Below are 9,648 nucleotides of genomic sequence, written 5' to 3' on the forward strand. Positions count from 1 at the left end.
AAAACATTAAATTAAATTACAAACTAAAAAAGGATAAATTAATTACAAAATCCAATATAATTCTCATATGAATTAAATTATTTACAAAAGTAAAATATTAATTAGAAATTAATTTAATTAAATTATGAATCATCATACTAATAAAATACATTATTTAAAATTATCATAATACTACACTTACACAATTACATAATTAATATGAACTAAATTCTCTATGTTAAGAAACATTTATACAAACTTTAATATAAAAATAATTGTTTTATAACCAAGCCCATCGAAGTTATGAGGGGCATCAGACAGTTTTTAAAATGAAGTCACATTGGACCAAAATCCCAAGGTCCGATGTATGAATAGTATTGGAAAGCATGAGGTATAGTCATCGGAACCTTAGGAAGAATGGATATTAGAACATCGGAGGTGAAGTGAAATATCGGAGATCGGAGGAATGGAGCCATCGAATATCAGAAGTATTATGAAAAATATCTGAGGTTTAAAAAGGTTCTGATGTCCGATGAAATAAAGAGGGAGATGGGACCAATGATGTTGGGCATTGGAGGTGAGTAAAATTGGAGGTTCTGAGAGTAAGCCATACCAGAGGTGAGAGAAAAGAATTTTACGATAAAAGATGTCCTGAGGTGTCACAATAAGAAGGAATGAGGGGGATGTGTGTAATAAGTTCCATGGAGAGTGGGGCCAGCCCAAAAACTACAACCACTTTGCAAATTCAAGTCCCAACATTAAAAACTTCAGCCACTTGATATTAAAGTATTGTGATTCTCTGAATTTTATTAAAATTGAAATTTGAATTAACTTTCGAAATCCAATAACACAATTTTAATTGTTCTACGATTTGGTTTCGGTGATTTTGTAGGATCATTATCGAAAAAATGAATTAATTGATATAAGTTAACTAAAGATCCATATTTACAAATAATTTACAAAAATTACCATAATAGACAGTTTGTATATCTTTTAGTCCTGGCGATAAAAATTATCAAACTTCAGCTAAGCACCATTTGCAAACCATGCAACCAAATGAGATGAAACGAGTATCGATGGAAAGTTAGCAGAAAATCGAACACAATGAGGAAATCAAAAGGGAAATCTGAAGAAAATGAAAATTTAGCAAAATGGTAGCACACTTAACCAAATGAAAAATATTAGAAATAAATTTAGCCAAAATTTACGGAAAGAGTATGCATTATTTATTTGAAATAAATAAGATAAAAATGGCTGTGTTGAGTTTTCACCTCAACAATATCTTGTGGCAAGGTTTGGAAATTCAGGGTATCCAGGGGTTTGTCATGGTAGTGGGATCAAAGGGAAGTCACCCTCAGGAGTGTGAGCTAGTATCTGCAGAGGGGGTCATCGGTACATTTGATAAGAGTGAGACAATTGAGAGGCTCTGTGATTATCCTTTTTGTGTGGTCTTCATTGGGCTTTGTGTTTATCCTTTTTGTTCTGGTAATCCTTTCTATCAGTGTCCATCAGTTGTTTTCATGGAGGCAATGAGTCATACCCATGAGGTGGCCTCGGTTTCGAGTTCCTGGGGTTGTCGTCCCCCTCGTTCGGGTAGAATGACGAGGCGCTTGGTGAAGGAACGGGGGAGGAGCCCTCCACAGACAGATTTCCCATCTCCAGATTGTGGTCTCTGTGTCAAGGAACATGTTGAACTTAGGGAGGGGTTGGCGGTTATGCAAAGATGTCTACATCAATAGCAGAAGGAGGCTTATGAAATGCAGGAGAGGTAGATGGAAAAGAACCTGAAGATTCGTCAATTAGAGGATGAAGTTGACACTCTGCGAATGCAAATTGAGGACCTCCAAATCAAACTGGAAGAAAAGAACTCTTGGTCTGATGAAGACACTACTGGAATTGATCTCAATTATCCAGCTGCAATGGAGGATTAGCCAACCCCTTGTGTTTTTGTTTTTTGATGATGAAACATAAATGTATTTTTCTTTTGAATTGGTGTTATAGGGTATATATTGGTAAACAATTAGATATGTGGTTTTTTGTCATTTTGGAAAAGAATTGGTTCTGGATGAATAGTCTGTAAATATTGTTTGCCATGGATGGCATTGTAAACAATATGTAATCCTCCTAGTTTTTGACTGCGTATAGGCGCGGATTAATATAATACTTCTACTCTTTACTGCTAAAAAAAATGTTTATAAATTTTTAAAAAATTTAAGTTTTAATTAATTTTATTTTTAAAAGTCAAATTTTCTTTAAATTTTATTTTTACTCTTTTTGTTTTTTTAAATGTTCATTTCAAAAATAAAAAATGTTTTTTTAAATTAATTTTAATATGTTTAACGTTGTATGGTGTGACATGTATGAGAAAGGTGGGGGGGGAGGCGATGGGGGAAGGAGGGGATTGGGTCGGTTGCCACCTCCCCACTTTGTGATTGCATCAGGGGTAGTAGCAACACACCCCTTGCAATAATTAATGTTGTCGAGTGTGGCCATTAAGGAAATCCTTATGTTTTAGATGAAGAGACGATGACAAAGAATGAGTAGCTCGTTCGAGAAGTTGAAGCATGTGAAATACATGGACATCTATCATAACTACATGAGGCTCAACGCAATATGGGATGCAAAAATAGATCTCTAGATGGGGAGAAGTTTGGCAGATGGAGATAATTGTGTGTGGCACTCTAGTTTTCGAATTTTATGTCTAACTGGGTTGAGTTAGAGAGACTTTGACAAGAAACATGTGTTTGGATGACTAAAGTGGTGATTTCTATCTTACTTCTATCATTGGGTGAAATATTTCTCCTTAATTATGTTAGATTCTCATTGATTCTTATCTTGGGCTTTGAATTTCACAAGTAGATATATTGATTACTCTCTAATAGTGGCCCTAGAAGTGCTTCTTTTCCCTGGTTGGGAAATAGCTATTTTTTGGTAGTTATGGCAGGTTGTACGTTAACTTGAGTTTGGGTTTTGGGCAGCTCGACAAAGGTGGGGGATCACTAGCTCCCCTCCAATGTATGTCCAATTCCATATGATTATGATTCTAGGCTATCCTTTGTTTGGAGTATGTTTCTTAGTGCCTAAGCGACTATCCTTCTTGGAAGGTGAGGAGTTGGAGCCTCGATAATTGGGTGAATTTATCTTGTTGTTATGGTGGTACATATGTGATTCCTATGGGTACATGGGAACTTCCTCGTAAGAAAGTCGAATGGTGGTGTGAGGTAAGCTCTCGTGCTACCCATCTTGGAGTTTTGGGAACTCTGTTTTCTAGGCACACTTGGGCCATTTTGGCCCATCTATTTAGTGTTTGTTTCCTGGAACCTTAGCAAATTTTATGTTGGAAAGGTAATCAATTTGGGGCTTGGTGTTGGAAGGAGGCATGGTGGGTGAAAACATGTGGCTCTATTTCTAGTTTCTTCCTTTCGTCTTGGTTTGTGGGATTGGCTTCATCTTTATTTTATTGCAGTTCCTTTGTGATTACTTTGTGTTTATGGGAGCTCCCTTGTCTACAAGACAAAAGGTGATGTGAGGTAATTTGGGGGTTGGAAATGTGGTCACAGGGTTTATTTATTTGTGTTGCTGTACTTGCTCTTATTCATGTTGGTTCCTATGTTATTTACATTGTAGTTATAGGTATTATAAATTCTAAGTAGCATTTATCCTGGGCCCTCATATCTGCTTCTAGTCACTAGGTAGAAAGGATTATCTTTGGTTTTTCAACTATCTGGTTCCTCATGTCGTGTCAGTAAGCTCAGGTTTGAAGATGGACCGCTTCTTGTCAAGAGTGGGTTTACCAGGGGCAAACTCACATGCATCATAGGAATGAATATTTCGCTTCTCGTTACTGGGAACTCATTCATGGTCTTCTTTAGGATGAACTCACCAGTATTGAGGGGGAAGCCTCTTCTCATCTATCCTCCCTTTCAAACACAAAAGTATTAGCTAAATAGGCCAACTAGGTCTTGGATACTTGGAATACAAGAGGGAGGTGTAACCAGTATATGTAGACAATGAACCTTTATTGGCAAATGAAATTTTTAATAGGGCGAACTAACCTGGATCGACATGAATCTCGTCTGGATAACATCCAATCCCATGAGAACTTACACAAGCATCTCAATAGTCTCAATAGGAGGATGGATAGGATTGAGCACCACCTTGGCGAACCCCCAGCGGTAGGACAAGCTTTGGAAGACTTGGTAGCTCCCATTTTGGTGACAAGATCAGATTCAGACTCCCTAGTATGATTGCAATATGACTGTGGTGTGTGATTCCAAAGTTCTAGTTTTTTTTGTATAAGGCCAATTAGGCCCTAGTATTAGTAGTAACCTACTTATTTTTGTATCTTTCTAGTTTTTGTTAGCTTTTTCATCCTTAAGGAGAGTGTATTTTTGGCTCTGGTCTGGTGTCCCTTGTGAGACGCTAACCTAAATTTTGAAAATTGCTATGCAATTCCCAAGTTTTTCAAATAATAGAATTTACCCCACAAATTATTTAAAGTTTATTTATTTATATTGTTAATTCAATTTTGTTTTTAAATGTTTTTTCCTATTCATTGTTCTTTAATTCTTTATTTTTCTTTATATAATAATTTTATTTATTTATTTTTTAATTATGTCGATAGTGTGTCTATTGTGGAACATGGCTTCTAGAATTTTAATTTAATTATCAATAATTATTAGGTGGATGATAGGGATTTAACTTTCATGAAATATTATAGAATATTTTCGGTAGTAATTACATATCAAAGGTTGAAATATTTCTCAAAATACTTATGCCATTTATGTCCTTTTAATTAAATTGATTAATTAAAAAAAATGTTAGATGAACATGTATCATATGAACACGAGTTATGGTTTTTTAGGCATGTAGTGTTAATAAGCCATTGTATTGACTCATGGTACCATAACAAATCCTATTTATAGGTTAAGAATCTTCATGGTAAAGTGGGGATGAATCTGCATGGTTAAATTTTTTGTTACATGTTTTTTCAAATGTATGTATGTATGTTTAACTCATAGATTATTTTAATAATAATAATAATAATCTAAAATATGTTGAAAATGCAACAAGAAAGTCTCAATTTTTCTTTTTTCCTTAAATAAAATTGAGAAAAATTGAATTTCCACATCAACAGACAACTTGGAGGAGTTAAACAAGGTGACATAGCACTTGCCACTCAGTTAAGAAAACTCAACTCGAGTTAATGAGTTTAAGTTCAGTTTAATTGAGTTGCTTCCTAAAAAATAGGAGTCTAGCTCAATTGATTTGAGTTAAGGGCACGAAGTTCAGTTGTGTGTAGTGGGTTCCTAAATTTTAGGGGCCTAGGTTGAATTCATTTCAGTTGTAACAATTTAATTAGTTAAATTGAGTTATGGTCAGTTAAACTAGATCTAACTATTGGAGGAACTACTGGAAGGTCAAGTTGTGGAAGTGGAAATTCAACCACACTTGGTGATCAACCAGATAATTGATAAATCGGCCTAAATTAGTTCATGCATGCAGATAATTTGAGTTACCTATTTGAGATGGAGATTCCAAGGCTGTGTACTATTATTTGTAGATTATTTTGAAGTGTACATATGGTGCATGCAGTCAGAGGAAGACCCTAAAGGAATTGTGCAATCCAAATGAGGGAATTTCCTAATTAATAGGGGCCAATTTCCCATAGGAACATTGCAAGGAATTAGTAGCTTGGAGGGTTTGAAAATTGGCTAAGTGTTGGCCAAATTCAATCATTCAAGTAGAGTGATAGAAGGGTGTCCTCAAGCTTGAGAAAGCATATGTATTTCATCTCTATTATCTGATTAATGCAATATAGATAGTAAGGGGTTTTGAGCAGTTTCTTTCTCGTAGATAAATCTAAATGCATGTGTGATGTTTCCTTTTGCATGTCTATGATTTTTGTTCTAGATGGTGAATTAACTTTTGCAGATCATTAGAGTAGCTTTAAGTCTTGTGATTTAGTAAATTTCATGAGAAGTTTTGAATCTACACATTAATTTCTACATGGTATCAGAGCCGGATTTACATTAGAACCAATTCTTAAAGTCCTCATGTACAATGATCATTGAATAACTAATCAACTATTAGAAAGAAGAGTTGAGCCTTAGTTCATGGCAGATCCAAAAGACCCTATGTGCAGACTTCTTAATGGAGCTAAAAGGCTGCTAGTGGGAAAATCAGTGAGCCAATGTTTAGTGACACAAAAAGGAGTTGTGACCAATGACATTGGTAGATTAAGGAGCAAATATATTTCCCAGGGGGAGATAAATACTCAGAGGGAGTCTAGTTTCAGAGGGAGCATACCTATAGAAGCTAGTACTTCAAGATCCGGGGAGATCATACTCATTATTGCAGTAGTTGCAACAACAGTGAAGAAGTAGCAGAGCAGTAGAAGCAACAGTATGACTAGATCAGAGTTCGCTTTGCATGCAGCTATACCTCTTGGTGTGAGGTTAGGTGATGTAGAGCCATCATCCCAGGAGTGTAGAAATTTTGGGCAAGGTCCATTGAGGTGTTCTCCTCATGGATCATTACCTTGCTACAGGGGCCCATAGTATTCAATAGCAGGAGGATTAGTGTCAGTCAAATATTGAGGAGTGCAGAGGAGTGTTGACAACAGAGCAGGAGGCTTAGTAGAAGAGTCAACAATAGCACAATTTTCCAAGTAGGCAGTTGCAGACACATTTGATTCGGTTTCTTTTGGATGCTTCTCAGTTGCAAATGTTACAGTAGTAGCAACAACAAAGAGAAATGTTGCATGCAGTAAATTCCACAGGTGTAGGATAGGGGTGGTTAATAATTTCTTTCTTGCTAAGAGGGATTGTTGAAAATGCAATAAGAAAGTTTCAATTTTGATTTTTGGCTTAATTAAAATTCAGAAAATTTGAATTTCCACATCAACAGACAACTTGGACAAGTTAACTGAGGTGACATAACACTTGTCGCTCAGTTAAGAACACTTAATTTGAGTTAATGAATTGAAGTTCAGTTTGCTTGAGTTGATTCCTAAAAAAAAGGAGTCTGGCTCAGTTGATTCGAGTTAAGGGCATGGAGTTTAGTTGTGTGCAGTGGGTTCCTAAATTTTAGGAATCTAGGTTGAGTTAATTTCAGTTGTAGAAATTTATTTTAGTTAAATTGAGTTATGGTCAGTTAAACTAGTTCTAACTGTTAGAGGAACTAGTGGAAGGTCAAGTTGTGGAAGTGGAACTTCAACCACACTTAGTGATTAGACAGATAACTAATAAATTAGCCTATATTAGCTCTTGCATGCAGATAATTCGAGTTACCCAGTTGATATGGAGATTCCAAGGCAACATACTATTAGTTGTAGAGTATTCTGAAGTGTACAGATGGTGTATGCAATCATAGGAAGACCCTAAAGGAATTGCGCAATCCAGATGAGGGGATTTCCTAATTAACAGGGGCCAATTTCTCAGAGGAACGTCACAGGGAATTAGGAGCTTGGAGGGTTTGAAAATTGGCTAAGTGTTGGCCAGAGTTAGCTAGTCATGCAAAGGGATAGACTATACACCTGTAGGGTGTGCTCAATCTTGAGAAAGCATATGTATTTTATCTCTATTCCGTGATTAATGAAATACAGATAGTAAGGGGTTTTGAGTAATTGTTTTCCCTTAAATAAATATTTGTGCATGTGTGATGTTTCCTTTTGCATGTCTATGATTCTTGTTCTAGATGGTGAATTAACTTTCGCAAAGCAGTAAAGTAGCTTCAAGTCTTGTGATTTAGTAAATTTCATGAGCATTTTTGAATCTACACATTAACTTCTACAAAATAAAGCTATAATTAACTAGTTTTTATGATTTTTTCAATTTTGACAATGCGAGATCTGTCATGAGGTAAGTGTTTTGATGCCTATCGGTGTTTACCAGTCATTTAACTTATATGGTTGTGCTAATATGTAGTATGTACATACATTTATTATGAAAAAAAGACTATAAATTTTATTTTTTACTAATCTTATTTAAAAACAAAATGTACTAAAAAATTTAACATTTTTCAAACTTAAACTAGAAAGTTCATTTTTCTAAATATAATAAAAATACATTTTATTAAGATTATAAAATAGAAACTTATAATTTTAATCTTTCGTTTAGGAAAATGGCATCAAAGAAGGTATCTTTGAATATTTATGGATCAATATTTGTAATCATGACATCTAAAATTTGCAATTGGAGGCTTTATAAATGTTATTCAACAAAAGGCAGTTAACCCTTATGGTCAAATTCCATTAAATGACCTCTCAAAATTAATGAAGAATGTTAGAGAATAGAAAATGGCACCAGTGGAAAATATAGTGGATTTTTCATGGCATGCCAAAGATAAACAAAGCAACAATGCAGAACAAATATATTTTTCTTGTGTTGAGTTTGAACATAAAAAAAAACTATCATATGCTAGGTATGATAGACATGTGTTTGGTGCCTCATACATATAAAAAAGGATAAAAAACCCGTAGGAATGAAACTCCTCTCCAAAAGAGAGAAAGATGGTCGTGCTCAAATAAACATGGAGATGAAATTCTAAGTCCCACAATGATCCATGGAATGGAGAAAACAAAATCTCGCTCCAATCAGGGAGTGCCAAAAACATAAAGATGAGAGCCAAGAAACCTCTATGAGGTTTCTTGATCTCTAAAGTAGAAGATGTTGTAGAAGCACAATAAAGGAAAACACTAACAACTTCCTCATAAAGTCTTCAAAGAAAAGAGGTGTTTGTAAAGAACCATGAAAAAGGCTTAAAATTGAAGCAACACTATCAACCAACAAATGAACAATGTGGCCTATAAGTATCAAAAACTTAGCTCAAACATTGTATAACCACTCCTGAAGAAAAGTGAACATTGTCACCATCAAACACCGATCAAAGATGGAAAATGACAACAAAGAAATGACACAATATATTTCATCATCAAACTCGCCCCTTCCCCCACCTGAAACTCAACTACGGGAATAGCAACAATCAACAACCTCTACCATCATCAAACCTCCCCCCAGAAAATCAACTCAAGGAGCAAGGGAAATCAATATAAAACAATAGGAACAATGTATAATTGCATATTCGATGAGACATAACAGTATGAAATCTGCGAACATTTATTCAAATGATGTTATGACCATTCATCAATCCAACCAAAATTTACATTAATGGTCGACACTAGTCCATTTTTCAACCTTGTTGTTTTTGTAGCGATCTGAATGCATAAGTATTATGTTTATAATTCTTGGGTAAATCCTCTGAGAAGAAGGCTCAAACTTTGTTGTATAAGCTCAAATTTAGGTGCAGTATTAGGAGGACAAACCTACACATAAAAAAATTTGTCATCTACAACAACATTTTTAGCCATATCATCAATCTACATAACACAATTAGTAGGGGGTTGTTCTCCCAGCAATGCAGTCTAAAGTCCACTAGCAACAAAAGGCACCCACTTGGATTCAATGGGATCAAATGTAGGTAGTAAAGAAATAGCAACAACATATCAAAGGCATGGTCAAGATATCTACATTTCATGCACAATAGGAACATAAATTCTATGTCCATTTTTCCCAAGTCCTCCTCCAATATATCTCATTTTTTCCAACAATCAGGGTCCAATACAATTAGTATGTTTTTCAAATTTGGGTGATATAAAGGCATGTGATG

This window comes from Pinus tabuliformis, chromosome 2_2 (genome assembly GCF_031772625.1).
Source record: "Pinus tabuliformis cultivar Carrire ecotype Pingquan chromosome 2_2, CPIR1, whole genome shotgun sequence".
NCBI lineage: Eukaryota > Viridiplantae > Streptophyta > Pinopsida > Pinales > Pinaceae > Pinus > Pinus tabuliformis.